Here is a 19,032-nt window from a genome sequence, read left to right on the forward strand (position 1 = left end):
ACGTAGTAAGAAATGGCACGGAAGCAACATACTCCAAGTAGTCTGTGTTGCTGGAGTACATGGCATGAGGCAGGGAGTGGCGATAGAGGGCCCAGAGAGGGCAGCAAAGGCCAGATCTAAGGGTGAGGCCACGTTAGGAGTGCAGCCTTTACTCCTACACAGACGGCTTGGGGGCACTAAGCCTAAGCTTCTGTAACTTTTTCTTTTTAAAAAAGTAATTGACGTTTCCTGCAGAAACACTAGAAAATACCCATAATATTTCCAAGATATAATCGTTGTTAATATTCAAGCAGACTCTCCTCTGTGTGTTTATGCTTACAGCTCTTATTATGAAAATTTAGACCACTCTGACACCATTTCTAAGCGTTCTTGTCTCCCACCTAAAATATAACAGTATGATGAGGGTAAATTTTATGGTATGTATAATGCATCGCATAAAGTCATAAAAAAGACCTTACTAACATCCCTCCGTCTTCTGTAGCATCCCTGTATTCTTCTGTAGCACCACTTGAAGGAGTCTCCTTGGTAAGGATAGGTCATGATTTATCAGACCACATACCTATTCATGGACTTTGAGACTCTCTCCACTTTTTGTATTTTTTTATTAGCAGTTATAACATCTTGGCACACCCGCCTCCCTCAGGATAAACTCCAAGAAACGGTCAAATGGGGCACGTCTTTTTAAAGGAGTGTGACAAACACTGCCAGGCCGGTCTCAGGGAGGCTGTGGCCATATACAGACCTTCGGCGGTGTGGGAAGCAAATCCCAGAACCTGCATCAGGAAGGGGCATTTCCATATTTTAAAGAGCCGCCGATCTCATGAATATTAAAAAGCATGCCATTGTTTAAATTTGCAATTCCTTAATTATTCATGAAGTTGGACTTGTTTTACATGCTTGCTGGTTATATGCAGTATTTCTTTTACGAATTTCCAGTTCATATTTTCCTTCTTTTTGTTTTTTTTTTACTGCTTTGTGTGTATTAGTCTTGGTGATTTTTTTAGCAACTCTATATATTAAGGCTGTAACTGCCAGAGGATGTAGTTTTTCTTAAGCTTTTAACTTTTTGTAATTAAAAAAGATTAAATGTCTATGCAGTCAGGTACTTTTCTTTTCCTTTAGTTTGTTTTTACCGTTATTCGTAGAAGGTGCCCCTACTCTGCAGAGAAGGCGATGGCACCCCACTCCAGTACTCTTGCCAGGAAAATCCCATGGACGGAGGAGCCTGGTGGGCTGCAGTCCATGGGGTCGAGAAGGGTCGGACACGACTGAGTGACTTCACTTTCACTTTTTACTTTCTTGCATTGGAGAAGGAAATGGCAACCGACTCCAGTGTTCTTGCCTGGAGAATCCCAGGGACGGGGGAGCCTGGTGGGCTGCCGTCTATGGGGTCGCACAGAGTCGGCCACGACTGAAGCGACTTAGCAGCAGCAGCAGCAGCCCCTCCTCTGAGAACAGGTGCGTCTTCACGAGTTAGCTTGCATCTCTTCACATGCTGCCGTGGCCCTTATTCTAAACCCCAGGAGACTGACTCCATGCGGAGAACTGGGAAGGAGCAGAGACGGCCCAATCCCTTCTAGTCCAATCTAGCAGATCTGCCTCCCACCCAGCCCCTAACTCATTCCCGGAGCTGTGCCACTGAGGAGCAGGCCCATGATTTCACTGCGGGTGACGAGGACCAGGCAGCCCAGTCGGCTCCAGGAGCCCCAAACCGAGCAGAAGCCGTGGTCAGGCTCAGCTCCGACTCCTGCCAACAAGGGTCATGCTGGCAGTGGACGCAGTCGTTCACACAAGAGCAGGGGGAGAGCACACCTGCTGCTAGAAAAATCCCAGTAATGTGTCTAGAACACCGTTCCTACCCTTTGCCTGGATAATTTCTGGGCATCTTTCTCAATTTGAGTATCACTTCCTCAGAGAAGCCGTCTTGACATCCGCAACACCGGGTCACACACTCACCTGGTATCCTGTAGTTTTCACACAAAGCACTTTCCATATTTTGTGATTATGTGTTTATCTGTGTGCTCATATACTTAATGTCTTTCCCCTACCATTAGACTAAAACTCCCTTAGAACTAGGAAAAAAAAGAAAAAAGAGTACATAAAACCATTACCCCCAGTGCCGGGCCCAGGAGATGCTCTATGGGCGGCTGGGCACCTTCCCTGCAGTAGCTAATGGCTCCTATGGGGTCAGCTGCCCTGTCCTGGTAGATGAGTTGATTTCAGTACGTTTCGGCCCTATTCCCCGCCTTCCCTGGAGTGCTAAGCATCCTCCCTCCTCCTGGATCCTTGGAGAGCACCACTATGGCGTCATCATATCTGTGTAGATGCTGCCTGGGTGCCCACGCACAGGCATGGTCTAGACAACAGTTTGCCGGGAGCAGCCGCAGCACAGACAGTGGGTGGGCTCCGCCTGGCCCCCCCCGCCTTCCACCCCACTAAGGATTCAACTCAAGCAAATGGCATGGGAACTGCTCCAAGATGTAGGCAGACAGAAGGATGAGAGCAGACGGGCAGGGAGAGGGAAAAGATGCCAGCAGGGGAAGTGGCACAAGGCTGCTTCCCTTCCTGAACGCTCCTCCACATCACCAGAGCCTCGGAGGCAATGGATGCAGCGGAGGGGGCAGGTCTGGGCAATCGGAAGCTGCGGTGGGCTCGCCAGTGGGATGAGCAAAGACAACCAACCCTGGGGACAGACCCTCTTGGCTCTTGCCCCCAAATCATCCTGCTGTGTCCCCTCCACAGACACACCTGCATATGGCCCACCGATGTGCCCACGGGGAGCCTACTTCAAGGGATCCTGGCCTCACAGTGAGAGTGCGATGTGGAAGCTCCAGGAACCCTGGTTTCAGAAGGACTTGGGTCCAGGCCTCTCCAGAGACACTGGTCCTCAGGCTGTGGTGACGGGCCCTGGCCCTGCCTGGCTAAGAAGGAGCTGTCTGCCTGGTGTCTCCTGGGCCCATGGCTCAGCTTGCCAGAACCCAGCCAGCCTAATTTAGAAGTCTCTGGAGCTTTAAGTCTGTCCACTGTTCCAGGGCTATCCTCCCAGGCCAGCACCAGTTCCCTCAGAACCCGTATTCAGCAGACAGCTCTGTGAGGCAAAAGAGAGGGTGAGGGGCAGGTGTGCCCGCCGCCTGCAGGCCGCGCTGCTCGACCCTCAAGCGGGGGGTTCCCTTTGCCTGACCTGAGGAGCAAGGAGCTGTGGGCATCAGCTCTGTGCTCGTATCACAGCATACCCAGAGGAGGCAATGCCTACCCACCCTGCTCGTTTGCCATTAAGGTCATCCTGTTCCAAAGCTGCTGGGAGATATGAGCTCAGCTCTCCCAGAAGGCAATGAAAGCTGGGCCATCAGCACCACCCAAGGTTCTAAGGCCCATGATGCCCAGTCCAAGGCTGCAGTGTGCTACCATACAGGACAGCTGGGCAGGGCAGCGCCAGGCAGGGCACCGTATGGCAGATCATGGTTCGACACGGTGGAATACCCCAAGGAGGTGGGCTGCAAAGAGAGAGGGTACTGAGACCTTCCCAGCTCAGTCTTTCTTCAGCTCCACCCAACTACAAAGCAGCTGAAGCCTGGCCGAGGCAAGGAGAGGCCCACCACTCACACCCAGAAGCACCGCCACCGGTCTCCATGCAGGTGTGCGGATGCAGTCCCAGGCGATGGCCACTCACACACGCACAGAGCCACAAACACGAGGGGCAGCACAGGGCCTGTCCACATGTGCAGAGAGTTCTGCACTCAGCCTTGTGGTAGGCTTCCTGCTGCAACCCCAGGGCTCCTGGAGAGGTGGGTGACTCTGCAGACCGACCCAGTGCAGGCGGAGCGCACAGGTGGTCCCTGCAAGGAGCAAACAGCAGACCCCAGCCCAGTGAGCTACTTCTGTGTGCGCATGTGTGTGACGACACTACAGCTGGTGGCCACAATCTGTCAGCAGCTTCTAATGCCTGCTAGGAGCCGAAGGACTTGTCTACGCTGCAGGGTCACGTTGAGCTGATAAGCGTCAGGGTTCAAGCTGTCCCTATCCCCACCCCCATGTTTCCTGGCTCTGTCAAAACAAAACAAATAAAAAGATCCTGAGCTGTACAGGCCTCTGTCTGCTGGGCTTTATCTCTGGCAGTGTCTACTGAAGGCAAGGACCCTGCTCCTCTGTCCAGCCCACCTGGCACCTGGAGAGCATAGGTGCTCCCACCCATCTCTGGCCTCAGCCCTATTTGCCACACACGTGTCAAGGGTCTGTGTGGCCACACCCACACCGGACCCCAGGAGGGAGGTAGAAAAGGGTCACTGTCCACAGGACGCTCAGGTGGCAGAACGATGTGGTCAGAGCAAAGCGTCTCAGTCGTTTCCGTGCCACAGCGCAAGACAGAAACATCTGTACTACTGCGCTTGTGGGTGGGGGTTGGGGGTGGCAGTGGAAAGCTTAGGGTGCTTTCTGTTGCAAGCCTCAGCTGACTTCTGCTTGGTCCAGTCACTCTCGAGCTAAAGGGATCACCATCTTGACCTACATAACCCATACTAGCTGGGATGCTTGGAGTCAGAGCAAGCCCAGCACCATTACTTAACGATGAGATCTTGGACGAGATACTTATTCTGTGTATGCAAAACCCAGAGTACAGGATCCACCTTACAAGGCTGGTCTAAGGATTCAGTGAGATGACCCATGTAAAAAGGCTGGCAAGAGTACTTACTGGCATATTACGAACATATGATAAATTGGGCTTTTCTTAGCTTAAACACAGCAGCTTTGAATTTCTCTTGATGCCCAAGGAGAAAGGAATAGTCAGGCACTGACTTGGAGCGGGGATGGGGAGCAGAAGGAGGAAGATAAACAGACTGAAGGCTTAAGAGACCTTGAACCTGCTATCTGTCTGCTGGTCTGATACTCCAGGCTGGGTGGGGGTAGGTGTGGGTGTGGGTGGTCTGATGGGCAGCCTGAGTGACATGTTCAACTGAATGTGGGGAGGAGAGGAAGCCTGGGGGCTGGCTGAGCTCCTGAGAAGGCAGAGGGGTGCTGGGCAGTACCAGGTACGAGTCTGAAGTAGAGGGCAGGGCACAGCTGTTTTGTGGGTCAAGGGGAGGGCCTGTTCTTCTGGGCAGAGGCACACAGCATCTCGTCCTCCTGTCCTGTGCACTGGTGATGGGGGAGCAGAGGCCGGAGCACTAGCTGGCAATTATCAGTTCAGTGCACAGTAAGGGACTGTCCAGAATGATGTTGTTGTTTAGTCGCTAAGTCATGTCTGCCTCTTTCGTGATCCCATGGACTATAGCCCACCCGGCTCCTCTGTCCAGGGGATTTCCCAGGCAAGAAGACTGGAGGGGGTTGCCATTTCCTTCCCAGGATGATGAGGCCCTTGATCACGATCCAGCTGGGGGGCAGTGAGGAGTCTGGAACTGAGACCCAGTGCCTCTAGCCCAGGATCTCCCGCAGAGGACTGTGGGAGGCAGAGAGAGCACACATACTGGGCTATAAAACTGCTGTCACAGGACATAAGGCCAGGTGTGTGCGTTTGTCAAAATGACAGAATTGTTAGAAGACCTGTGAAATCTACTATGTGTAAATATACAATTAAAAAAAAAAAGCAAACTGCAACCATAACCACATGATCAAAGTTATATCACTAATAACAGAACAATCTGACATCATGTTACTCCTGATATGAAGCAACCTTACTGAAGTTATTTTTTATTTTTTTCCAAAAATGCATAACCTGAAGCTGATCAGGAGTCAAACTACAACTGAGGGAACAATCAACAACAGGCCTATATGTTTCAAAAACATCAATGTCAGGTAGTTAAAAAAAAGGCTGAAGAACTGGTCTCACTTGAAGGAGATTAAGGACAGGACAAACAAATGAGACCGCTGATCCTGAGGGGAAGAAGTTATACTTTGAACAATTGGCAGAATCTGAATATAGACCGTATATCAGAGGATACGATGTTAAATCTCTTGAATCTGAAAACTGCCCTGTGGTTACACAGGAGGATGCCCCTGTTCTTAGGTTACAGATGCTGAAGTGCTTGGAGGTGAAGGGTTACCATGTCTGGAATTTACTCTCTGGAGACAGAGGAGAAATTGCACCCTGCTGGAACAGCTCCCAAGACCCTGGAGGAATCTGTTGTCCAGATTCACAGGTTCAAAAGGATTTCTTGTGGGTACAAAGCTCACAGAAGCAGAATGTGGAATCTCATACTTGTGGTGCGGAGCCAGCCTGGTGTGGACAGTTTCATAAACTCTTCCTAGGGAAGGGTGGGGGGAGGGGGTGGGCGCGGGGTGGAAATGAAGTCTCTGTGCAATCTCAAGGTCTGCCACCTGGCGGCGGCTTTCTACAGTGCATCTTCTTCAAAGGGTGTCTCTGTACCCACTGCAAGATGGTGGGGCACTGTTCTAGTCAGGAAGGATACAGGAATGACTCCATCAGAAGACCCCCACCTCAACTACCTGTGTAACTGAAAAGTGAAAGTGTTAGTCACTCAGTCATGCACGACCTTTTGCGATCCCATGGACTATATACATAGCTCCCCAGGCTCCTCTGTCCATGGGATTCTCCAGGCAAGAAGACTGGAGTGGGTTGCCATTCCCTTCTCCAGGGGATCTTCCTGACCCAGGGATCGAACCTGGGTCTCCTGCATTGCAGGCAGGCTCTTTACTGTCTGAGCCACCAGGGAAGCCCTGTGTAACTGGGGTGGGACAAACAGATTCCAGCAGGCTGCTCTTTCTCCTCTGCTCAGGGACCTGGGCCTGCACCAGCTCCATCTGTCTCTGCTGTGGGGGTCCTCCAACGCTTCCTGAGGTCTTTAGGAAGAAACCCAAACTCCTCAGTAAGCCTGGCCAGACCCAGGCTACCTCTCCAGCTTCCCTGCCTTTCTATGCCCCATAAATCCAGCCACACCAAATGACTCACAATTCCGAGTGTGCCATGAACATCCCTGCCCTGTTCCCCCTTGGTCCTCGGGTGTCACCTCCTGCAGCAAGTCCTTTCCTCTTCTGGCTGCCAGAGCACCCTCTGTCTGCTCCTATGTGCTGTAACCACTGTCTGGCTCCCCTGCCTCCACCACTCTCCAGGCTGAGCAACCCCAGTTCGTCTCCACGTCCCTGCTGAATGAGAAAGTGGAGAGTGCAGAAGTGTCTGTTATGCACCCAGAAGGCACCAAAACCCACACTGGGGCAGGGGGCAGAGAAGACCCAATGAGAGGCCAGGGGCTGGAGGCAGAGAGACCCAGAAGAGAGTACGGATGGCCCACTAGCTCATGGCAGGAGCCAGAATCCAGGAGCAGAGAGAGAAGGGGTCACAGCTGTGGGTAACCGGGCTGCAGTGGTGCTGGGAATAGTCTGTCCAGGAAAAGTCCCATGTCAGAAATGCCTGGATGCCCGGGTCAGGGCGGTTCTGGGCTGATCGCCAGGGGTTGTGCTTACACAGTGTTGGCTGCTGGAGGGCAACCCCCCCTGAGGAATGAAACCCATTCACGGCATGCCTGCAGACTGGGACCAACCCCTCACTGGCGAAGGGACAGACCAGCCCCCTTTTTGCCGAGTTCAGCGAAAAAATCTGCTTTCCTGCAGTAAAGTGTGGGAACGTGTGAGTGACAGCCTAGCCTGCTCCTCACTCGGGGGATAGACCCTTTGGGACACCCTAGGTTTGGAGTGTGAAGGTCCTTCTGCTGGTCAGAAAAATTCCTACCACTTGTTTTCCCCCAGAAAAGAGACTTTCTGGCTCAGCTACGCTCTTAGCGGACTATACCTGGAAGTAAACCACCGGACTTGAGGTCAGCAGTGTGAAATCTCAGCAGGTGACCCAGAGAAGATGTTCTGTGGAGCTGCAGAGGCTGGGTTACTGAGAACCCCTCCCACCAGCCCACCGGCGGCATCCCCCACCCTCTCCTGACCCAAGCCCTCTGGGAGCCACCCTCATTGCACCTCGACATTCACATGCACGAGCTGTAACCAGTGGCCCAGCTTCCCTACAGACTGGCTCTCCATCCACAAAATCAACCCAGGGAAACAACAGAAACCTGCAGCCCACGGAACCAAGTGTTTCAAACCCGGAAACAGCTACCCAAATGCTAGTTGGGAGTGCAAGATGGATTGGGGTCAAGGCCTAGGTTCAAACTTCAGCTTCTATCACTCACTAGCTGATGACCCTGAGCTAGTCACCTACCCTCTGTGAGAGTCATTCACTCTCTGTGGGCCTCAGTTTCATCATTTGTAAAAGAGGGGTGTCTCGAGGTCTCTGGCGGATGAAAGGTGAGGGTCCCTGCTCCATATTGAGGTAGCTCCCTGGTGACAAGGCTCTCTGGGTGCATACCTTCTAAACTACCTTTTAAACTGACAAGCATCGACTGCTTGCCAGGAATCGTTTGTTCTTAGAGTTTCCTAGATTTTCTTTCATTCTCACAATTTCATGAAGTAAAGATTTCCCCTCTTTTTTGGTCTGCTGACAAACCAAAGCCTCGAGACTCTACCCAGCTCATCGGACCAGAAGAGGCTGCCTGTGGCCTGTTCTCCTCTACCCTTGCTGGCTGGCTGGAAGGGAGCTCCGTTTGAGAGCTTTCCTTTGAGTGTGAAGGACAGCCATCCCTGAGCAGGCAAAAACCCTCTCCCTGGGAGCCAGAGGGCCACAGCAATCTCCCCAGGAATGCACTGGAAGTCACTGGCTTCTGTGCCCAGGATGGATGCCGGGGGATGGGGAGGCGGATTAATAATCCCTCAGCCTTAGCCAGGACTCCCTGATGACAAAGACTCATGCATGTGCTGTCATCTCCACCGTTCCAAAACAGAGTGATGATTTTGTTCATTTCTAAAATGCAGGATATGTATAGCTCCAATCTGTCAGGAATTCATAACATCACATCCTTCTCTAAACGCCTGCCTCGGGGGTAACGGGCGAACTGGCTGCTACTAACAGGAGCTCCTCTCTTGCAGGGGGTGCACCCCACCCCCGAAGGCTGCTGGGCGTGTGGGAGACTACCTGCAGCGCCAGAGAGGAAGTGACTCAGCCCAGTGGGAAGTGGGAGGGGCGGCCAGAACCCGGGCCTGTGCCCAGCCAGCTCCCCCCAACCCCAGCACATCCGCACAGACCCATCCCCTGTCACTGCCTTTCCTCGGCAGGACTAGAGCAGGCTGAGCGCAGTTCTGGGGGCCAGCAGGGGACTGAAGGCCCCTGCTGCTCACAGGGGGACCCGTGTCTGCAGCTCGGAGATCCAGCTCCAGTCTCCTTCAGGAGGCTCAAGGAGGTTACATAATCGGGAATGTCCCTCCTCACCTCCCTGGTCTGGGCAAGCCCCATTGGGCTCCTCAGTGGCCTCCACGAAGGCTGAGGCTCCAGGCCGGGAGGATGTGTCCCAGAGGGAATCTGGGAGAAGAAGCTCCAGGCCTGCGTACACAGAGGTGGGCCTGGAGGCTTTTCTGGAGGAGAGAGAAGCGAGAGGAAGCAGTCCCTGGGTCAGGGAAAAGGGCTTCGGCAGCAGCCTTTCTGAGAGTCACCAGAGCGGAATCCAGGGCAGCATCATCAGCGCTGCCACTGGCTTCACCCCTCCCGGGGCCTCCGGAAGCAGCTGATGTGACAGCAAATAACCCGTCACTGTGTGTGGGTGTTGCAAGAGGAAGGGACAGACTTAACAGCTCTTTCTCAGGCTGTGCTGCCCAGATATCTCCTACCAAGAGAAGCAGCCAGGGGACGCCGCCAAGTACACTGGCTGGGAGGCCTTCCTGGTGGCCCCTCGCCTCGGGGGGGCCTTCTGCCATGTGCAGTGACGGGAGACGGAGTCACAGAAGCCCTCCTGTCACGCCAGCCTGCCCGGCAACTAGGGGGACCCCTCCTCAGCTCAAAGCACCAACCGCTGCTTGGTTCAGTGGGAACAAAGCCTCCCACCGGGCCTCTCATGGAATTCAGGTTCCCGACATCCACGACGGCTCCTGTCGGGCCAAGAGAAAGCAGCCAACAACTAAAGCGGGACCGGCCGAGGCTGGCAGCACCCCTGCGCCCTGAGCACGTATCTCCCTGCGCCGCAGTCTCCCCACCCAGAAGAGGGCCCGGGCGGCCCTGAGGACTGCGGGGAGCCAGCCTGTGGGAGGCACCAGCAAATGTTACATCTCCCTCCTTCCATCCCAGATTTCCAGAGCGACAGATGGACAGACGGAAATGCCCAGGCCAGCCCTGGGTGATGTGGTTCTCTCTCTTCGTGTGGTTTTCAACAGCAAAAGTCACTGCAATCATCCTGTGAGAAAGGTAATTTGGACTGGGGCCAGCCAACTGCCTTTCTTTAACTGCCTCTATCAACAATGAAATTCAATTAAATTTCACAACCGTGAGAACGAACAATATAGTTCGCTTTCTGCAGTCTGCCGGATGCTACTGGCTGTGGCTGCTGGGGGGCAGGATTACAGAGGCAGACAGCAGGCTCTGCCATCAGAGTTGCCCTCAGCAGGCTGTTCAGACAAGCACGCCCACACAACGGCTTTACCTGCTCCGAGTCGCTAAGGCTAGCCACGAGCCATCCCCAACACACTCTGTCCACGTGTGGGCAAGAGCCTGCTTGCCTGTGTCTCTCCAGTGGGTGAGCTCCTGGGGGCAGGGCCAGGGCCCCTGACCAGCACAGAACCCCCTGCACAGGCCCAACAGGCGTGCAGAAGACAGTGACATCACAATCAACAAAGCAGGAAAAAATGTACTTGTCCTGGGTCCAGCACACCCAGTTCTAGGAATTTATTCTCTAGGTCCACTCACACAAGTTCACCAAGATCAATGTACTTACTGAGGGTCCCTCAAGAGCCCTGGGTAGCAGCAAAAACACACAAAGATAAAACCATAAAAATCAAAACACACACACATCCCCTCCAGACAGGAAACAATTTACATGTTCACCAAGAGACACTGGTTCACTCCATCATGGTACATCCAGACGGGGGAATACTATGCAGCCTTTAAGACTAGGCCCATGCCTGCTGACAGACGAAGATGTCTAGGATACGTTACTTGAAAAAAAAAAAAAAGCAAACTGCAGTTCTATTTGTATAAAATGATCCCATTTGGGTTTAAAAAAATGAATATGCATAAGAAATTTCCAGAAGAAACTTAACAGTGGATACCTCCAGGTAACAGAACACAAACAGGAGGTGGGTAGGTTTATTTCATACTCTTCTACAGTGCTCAACCGGCTTCATGGCAGGCTGCAGACCACAGGGTGGCGAGGCGTCAGACATGATGAGCGTACCTGTGCGCGTGCACGGACGCATTCTGCCTAACCATCTCCCTGCAGATTACTATCACAACTTAACAAAACTTCTGAACCCATCAGAACTATTAAGAGTGGCACTGGAACCTGGGAGGCTGGGTCTTAGAGAAGGCACACAGGAGGGAGCATGGCGTTGAGAATGCCCTGAACGTGTGGGCCTGCGTGCTGACGCAAGGCTGCATCCGAAGAGCGGGCAGAGAAGAGACAAACCGCCACGCTCAAGCTCTCCCAGGCAACTTTCAAACTGGCTTACAAGAACTTCCTGCTTGCCACCTGGCTTCTTTAAGAGCTGGGAAGACCACCAAATGGTTCAAACTGGAGACCTGGAAGCTGGTTCATGATGCCTCTTTCAGGAGACTCAGACTCACCACCAAAGAGCTCTCTGGGGTCTCACCAGAGGCCAGTAACACCTTGTGTCTAATCCTCATCACTGCTTTGAAGCAAGGAGCGGTAAGTTCATTTTACGGCAGAGGCTGGAGATAGGAAGTGACTTGTTCAAAGTCACTCAGTTAGCAAGTGGCAGAAATGGGTTCTGAAGCCAGGTCTGATCTGAGTCTTAAGTGCTGGAAGACAGGATTGAAGGTCTCCTTATTCCCTACTCACAGGGTAGGAGGGGAGGGATGTATCTCTAGGCAGTGGCCTGGAGTGGCAGTTTCCATTTTTCCAGGAAAAAAGAAGGGACTGCTTCAGGTTTGTCAAGGTCATTTCCAGCTCTACAGCTTTATGGGTCCAAGATTCCATGTGGGCTGGGCTCCCTGGGGCCAGAGCCTGGCCAGGATCGGGGAATGGGATGGCATGGGATCTAGTGTCACAAAGGTGTGGGCTGGAAAACCAGCTCTGCCCCTGCTGGCTGAGTAACAGTGGACAGGTTCCTTAGCCCTTCTGGCCTGGGGGTTCTCCGTAGAACAGAGACAATTCCTCTTTCCTTAAGCTGGCAGAAAGCCTCAATACATATTGCAGAGTACTTAGGAAAGGACCTGGAAGCTGGTGGGGATCCTTCTTTTCTGGTTGGTTTCCTTTCTGTTCCTTCAGGAGGAAGCACTTTGGGAGTAGAGTCAGAAGAGAACTCAGACACAGAGGTCACACACGCCTGGCGACACCAGGGCCTGCACATCAACTACAGAAAGGGGTGGGGTGCTCGCTCTCCAGAGGTGGCGATGCCAGCAGTGGGGCTCCAAAAACCCAGAGAATTCTGGGCTCTGGCAGTCCTGGGGCCTCCTGAGGGGCTGACCTGAGTTTCTCCCTAAAGGTACCTGCTTTTAGGCACCTCTCCACACCTCTAGCCAGCTCTGCCCTAAACCCAAAGACAGGGGACAGGCACACCAGCCTGCTCTTGCCAATTCCCACTACCATGTCCAGGCCACTTCTTCGTTGGGGATCCTTGGGTCACAGACTCCCTAAAGCCTTAAGATCCCCTGCCTATCTCTTTTGCCAAGTAGGTGATGATCTGTAAACAGAGGCAAGAGGGGACAGCTTCATTCTAAATGATGAGAGCCCTTCTCAGTTTTCTCTGCTGCTTTCCCACAACTAGAGTTTCTCCAAAACCAGCAGACCTGTAGACTGTTGGACTGTGTAAGCTCTAGGGAACCCCAACTTCGACTGCGAAGAGCCAGAAGCAGGTTATCACCACTGGGATTCTCAGTGCCCCTCAGGAAGGAGCATCTTTGCTGGCTGGGGGAAAATCAGGCTGCTCCAGTTCACTAGAAGGGGGCTGAGAAACTACTTTAAAATAGTAGTAATAAAAGGTACTCTTCGAGGCAGCAACTCCTCTTGGAATTTATTCTGTGGATACTAAGGTAGGCAGAACCGCACACATGCAGATACAGTCACTTCAGCTTTGTTTGAAGAACAAAAGGCCGAGAATAACCTAAGTTCATCAGCAGAGTTTGCTGAATAAATTATACAAACCGTGATGACACAGTATCGCCCAAAATAACCCAGACGTGCATGAGACAAAGTGGAACCATCTCTAAGATAGTAAGGCAATCAATGCAAGCGACACCACGCTTTCCCTTCTTGGATCTTGGTGACAGATCCCGAGAGGAGATGCATGGCTGTTGTGGGCCCCGGGCCACCTTCAAGGCCACAGTCTCACCTGAGCAGATGCAGGAGGAAGAAATGCCCTTGTCTCAGGCCACTTTCCCTTTGACTTCGTGTCCACCGCAAGTTCAAGGACAAATCCTGTGAACATCTCCCCAGTTCAAAGGGCCTGTGTGAAGTCCCATCTACCAGCACATCCCTCTCTGCAGAGCTCAGGGGGACAAGGACATGAAGGCAGCTCCCTCTCACTTCCCTGATGGCTGAGTGGGTCCCAGGTGGCCTGTGGCAGACATCTCTCCTTCCTGAGAAGAAGGACTGGGTCGGCCGGCCCAGCCTCCAGAGTAAATTCCACCTCAAGGTCTCTTTCTAGATGAGACCTCCCGGGAGCCCTGGGGACGCCACCTTTCCCCTGAGGGCACACTGCTCTTCGGGACTCATCACTTGCTGAGTCAGTGTGGACAGCACCAGACGGAAGGGCTGCTCTCGAGGGCCATCTCAAGGCTGAACAAGTCACAGGAGTCTTGCAGACTCAGCCCCTTGAGTGTCTGAAACACTGAAGAAGTTCACCTCCCTGGGCAAATCTGAGCAGAGGGAAGATGAGGAAGGGAAGCTGCCCTTTTCCCAGGCGCTGACTCAGGCAAAACCAGAGAGAAGCCTGGCCCAAAGCTGGACCGAGAGCCACAGACTCTGCAACTGATCCTCTCCCATGAGAGGGCTTACCGAGGGGATCTGGCAGATCTCCCTGGCCATTCTCTCCTGCCGGCTCTATCAGTCACCCTCGCAGCCAGATCAGGAAGCTCGGGGCACCTGCCATCATTGCTCCTCCCTCCGTCCTCACTTCCAGACACTCCCAGAGTCCAGCTGACTTTCCCCCCAAACAGCTCTGATCTGCGCCCTTCCTCCGTTTCCCATCTGCCTCTGATTACACTGACCCTTACTCTCATTACAGCAAAAACCGCTTATAGAGACTCAGGATGTGCTCTCGCTCCAGTCCGTCCTCTCCCAGCAGCCAGAGGGCTCTTGGGAAGATGCGCATTTAACGGTGTTTCCTCCACTTAAACCAAAGCAGCCCCTCACCAACAGAAGTTCAAGCATCTTAGCCCTGGTGCTCACCTCTCCAGGGTATCCTAAAGCCAGGTCCCTTCACATCCTGTGCGGGAACCTCTTGTGGTTCCTGCAGCACGCACACACACCAGCCTGCACCCCACGCTTGTGCCCTGATGCTCCCCTGTCTGGAGTGCTCCATGAACACTCTATTCCCCGTCAATATTTAGTTTTCATCAAGATCCAGTTCAAGTTCTAAGGCCTCTCCAAAATTCTCCCGTCACCTCGCCATCCCCCGGGGAGGAACACCCCTTCCCCTCATTCCCTCTACCTGCCGCACAGACTCCTATGAGACACGCCCCCAGCTATCTGCAGGTGCTCATTGGTTAGGAGCCTGCCAGGCCCCTGTTAGACTGCCAGCTCCTCTAGGGCAGGGCCTGCCTCTCCAATCTCCTCCTGTACCTGCTGCTGCTGCTAAGTCACCTCAGTCGTGTCCGACTCCTTCTGTACCTGCTACCCAACAATTCCCCAGCTGCACATGGGAGCTTATGTGTGTGGAACTGGGGTTCTGGATTTGGGGCTAACGCACGTATCAGTGTGTGCTTCCTGATGGTGCCAATTCAGATACCAAACTAGGGTCACTAATAGGGACACATATGGAAGAAACTCTAAATATGTTTTCTCCCAGGCTACTTTATTTTTTAAAAATATGTATTTATTTAGCTGTTAGGCTGCACCAGGTCTTTAGCTGAGGCATGTGAGATCTGGTTCTCTAACCTGGGATTGAACCCGGGCCCCCAGCGTGAAGTCTAAGCCACTGGACCACCAGGGAAGTTCTCCTAGTATCCTTTAATATAGGATTTTTTTTTTCTCAGCAGTCCTACTTCTATTTTTTTTTTAATGGTTCTTTTAAAGAGCTGAGCTGAATCATCTGCATGGCTCCCATACCGGCTTGGTAAACTCCGCACAGATTTCTTTTTTGGAGAGAATACAATAAAATTCTGTGATCTTGTGATCCCTCAGGACACTTCTGACAGCTCACTGGGACACAGTTTAGTCGCCCTGAACTGCTTTGACTAATTCTGAGGAGTTCTTTCCTGCAGCTGTAGCGTTTACCAAGCATTCCTCACTGAATGTGCACTCAATGTCCAGCTTGCAACACCTTACAGATCCTCATAACTGCCCTCCTAAAGAGGGGCTCTTACTGCCCCCACTTTACAGATGAGAAAGCTGGGCACACAAAGAATAAGTGACCTCTACTGATCGGCAGGGGCTGGGATTGGAACTGAGACTCTGTCTGAGAGTGGAGCCAAATAGGCTCTTTACCACTCCAGTCTGCTGCCTTCCCAAAAGGTCAAATTAAAGGCACAAGGGAGCAACTGACCTTACAAATGACCTTCTGGAGGCCTCACCAGCTCGGCTGCTTGAAAGACCTGCAGTCTCAGGAAGAGAGAGGCAGATGTGCCAGGTACCTCTGGGCCCAGCAGAGCAGCCCAGGACAACACAGGGAGCTTGTCACCTGCCACTGGTTGCAGGCAGTGTCGTCTCACCAAAGATCCCCCACCCTGCACCATCTCTCCTCTCTCGGGGGCCTGCCCTGCGGTAACCTCTGAAGAGGTCTCCATTGTTTCAGCTTTTCCTCTCCTCTCCCTTCTCTCCTGCTGAGGCTCCAGAGAGAGCATTCTAAAACACAAGTCCAATCATGACACTCCTCTGCTTCAACCTTTTCCCTTGCTCCCTACTGCCCTTGGTACAAACTTCCTAATTGTTAGTGTGGCAATCCCCTGTCAACCTGTACTGTTTCACCTGGCACCAGGCTGACTTTCATACCACCATACTGAACAGTCCGAGGTTTCTGGGATAAATTTTGAGTTTAGATGTCGAAGTGGAGTACCTTGCCCCTTTGTTCTTACCTGGCTGAGCCTTCTCATCCTCCCTGATACAGTTCCAGCATCATCACTTCTTCCAAGCTTTCCCAAAACTTCTCCCACCCCCCAACTCAAGAAGCTTCCTTTGCTGGACTCCCACAGCCCTCTGTTCTTGCTGATACTAGTTTTTGTTTTAGACAATGTTTCAACCATTTGTTTACAGGTCAGTCTCCCTGGTGGCTCAGTTAGTCAAGAATCCTGCAATGCGGGAGACCCAGGTTTGGTCCCTGGGTCAGGAAGATCCCCTGGAGGGGAGCATGGCAACCCATTCCAGTATTCTTGCCTGGAGAATTCCATGGACAGAGGAGCCTGGTGGGCTACAGTCCATGGGGTCACAAAGAGTTGGACGCAGCTGAGCGACTAACACTGTCACTTTCTCCCTTAACCAGACCATGAGCTTCTTGAAATAAGATTAGCTAACATTTACTGAATTCATTATGTGGCAGACATGGTTCTATGTGTTTTGTAGGTGTTAACTTTTAAAATCTTCACAGTAACTTTGTTATCAGTCCTGTTCTATAGCTGAGAACACTGAGGCACAGAGAGGTTAAACAATCCGCCCAAGGCCACAGAGCTACAAAGCTGCAGGGCTAGAATGTGAACTCTGGAGGTCTGGCTCCAAAGTTACTCTTAACCTCTATAATACAGGGTACTTGCCTCTCCAGGCAAGGACACTGCTGCTGTCATGCTATTATGTGGGAAATGAATGAATGAATGAATGAATGAATGAACAAGGGCCATCTCCATAGTGTCTAAGATTTAAGGGACAAAGAGCTGGCACAGCAGACCCATCAAGGAGCACTGGCCCAGCTCACAAGCGCTGTTTACAAACAAGGGTTCTTTTGGCCTTACAAGTGCATATCCTGCTCTTCCTTATTTCATGCAAAGCTGAGCAAAGAGAGAAAGTGCCCAGCCCAGAGTGACTACCCTCTTCTTCATTGCTCTCAAAACCAAGCAAAGCCAACCGGTTTCCTCCTGTGACTTAATACAGAGCAAAGTCTATCTTGCCAACGAAGGCGGCTGTCATCTCTTCCTTCCGCCAACAAACGGGCATCAAACCTAGAGAGTGGGGGTGGCAGGCAGAGTACTCGACGTCTGGAGGGAATCCCGATGCCCCTACCTACGACTGGAAGGTGGGGCCAAGCGCCGTGGGGATGGGCAGGCCTGATGGGGCATGGCAGGTGAAACAGTGACCACAGCAGCAGGCTCTCTCCTCGGCAAAGGCCGGTCAAACACAGCACCGACTAGCAGGTAGCTCGGACCCGCACCTGATCGCCGCCCCGGACTCGAAATTCTCCAGCAGCGATGGTGCCCGTGCCAATGGGTGAGGGCTCGTGGAGGAAGCCCGGGCTGGAGAAGAAGCTCTCCGGGGACTCGTTCCAACTCTCAAGTCACTCTCGGGATCAGGAGGGCAGTACGGAGAGGAGAGAGTGCCTCTTGGGAAAAACCTGCGCCTTCGCTGACTGACCAAGTGACTCCAGGCAAGGCTGAGCTGTGCCGACTCCCAGGGCTGGGGCCGAGACACCCCCGTGGCCACCCGGTACCCGGCGCGCAGGAGCCCCCGCCCCCTCCCCCGCCCCCTGGGAAGAGCAGACCCCAGCCGAGGACGGCGGATCCGCTGTTGTCATTTCTGTCAGGCCGGACGGCCTCAGGCTGTCACCCTGATCCCCTTGCCACGGCCGCTGAGGCCCGCCCCCGCCAACCCGCATCCCCGGCCGGGCTCCCGGCTCCCCTCTCCCGGACCCCTGCCCTCACCTTCCGCCGGTGCTCAGCGATGCTCGCCCATAGTCCGTAGCCCGGAGCCGGGGCTGCTCGGCGCTCCGTCCCGGGGGACCGGGGCCGGGCAAGGGGCGTGGGAGCCGCTCACCGCCGTCTCCCGGCGCAGCCTCCCGAGCCACCGCCGCCGCTGCCGCCGCCTCCCTCCATGGCTGCAGCGCCGCCACCTGACAACGGAAGTGACGCACCGCCCCCTCCTCCCGGACAGGCCGCAGCCCCGCCCCTTGCCCATATCTACAGCCCACGGCTCTGGGATTGGGTGCCATATTGACGAAGGGCGGAAGCCTTCAGGCAAGAGACCAGAATCCGATTGAGGATTGGTTCAGGGTGGGGCTCGGGCTGAAATCTGGGAAACGATTGGAGACCGAGACTCTAAGGGGCGGTACTTACCGCTTATCTAAGTCTGAGGTGAGGTTGGGCCGGAGGCACCGCCCCCGCCGCTACTCCACTGAACCTCGCGTGCCCTACACTCGCCCTCCCGGGTCTGGAGACTTCTCCAGCAGCTGAAAGATCGGTTGGTTGTAGTATCTTTGTCAGAAAAGTGGCTCTTTCATGACCCCCATTTCTCGGTTCCTGGAGCTTTGTGCGGCGAGCGCTGGCGTGGGTCTCATCAATGACAGGAATTCCTGCCGTAGCCCTCACAATTCATTTCCCTCTGGGCCCCTTGCTTTTGTAGAAATCCCGCTTCAATCCGAAGATCCCTAGAGTCTCGACCAGGCAGGTTAACAGTGAAGAGTTCCTGTTAGCTGTTCCAGCCACCTAACCTCAGCCCCTCCTGCTGCAGTTTCGGTCCCTTTCTCCTCCTTCTCCAGCAACCACGCCCTCCATGAATCAGCTTCTTGCACCAGCAGATGAGCCCTTTAAAGGGATTGCATCAGGCTGATGACTCACTGGGGCCCTCTGAGAGCCTGGCTTCCCTCCGCTGGCATGCAGAAGCAGCTAGAAGGGCGCCGCGGTGGCAGTACCCGAGATCACGGACCCACTCCTTTGTCTCCGAGGAGTGAGCCAGGATG

The 19,032-nt window shown here is 53.4% G+C and overlaps 1 protein-coding gene across 4 annotated transcripts in view; it reads right to left on the reverse strand.

Annotated features, from left to right (window-relative positions):
• Positions 1–18,803, reverse strand: part of STK40 (serine/threonine kinase 40) — a 38,088-nt gene extending 19,285 nt beyond the window's left edge. The window contains exon 1 of one of the 4 annotated variants that reach the window (XM_005678693.3): positions 18,410–18,803. The gene's annotated coding sequence lies outside the window, so the exon portion shown is untranslated. Of the gene's footprint in view, positions 1–17,511; positions 17,702–17,998; positions 18,207–18,409 lie in introns of those variants that run through there. The other 3 variants (XM_018041731.1, XM_018041744.1, XM_013962990.2) reach the window with 3 other exon arrangements.

The sequence above is a fragment of the Capra hircus genome, chromosome 3 (assembly GCF_001704415.2).
Source record: "Capra hircus breed San Clemente chromosome 3, ASM170441v1, whole genome shotgun sequence".
Classification (NCBI taxonomy): domain Eukaryota; kingdom Metazoa; phylum Chordata; class Mammalia; order Artiodactyla; family Bovidae; genus Capra; species Capra hircus.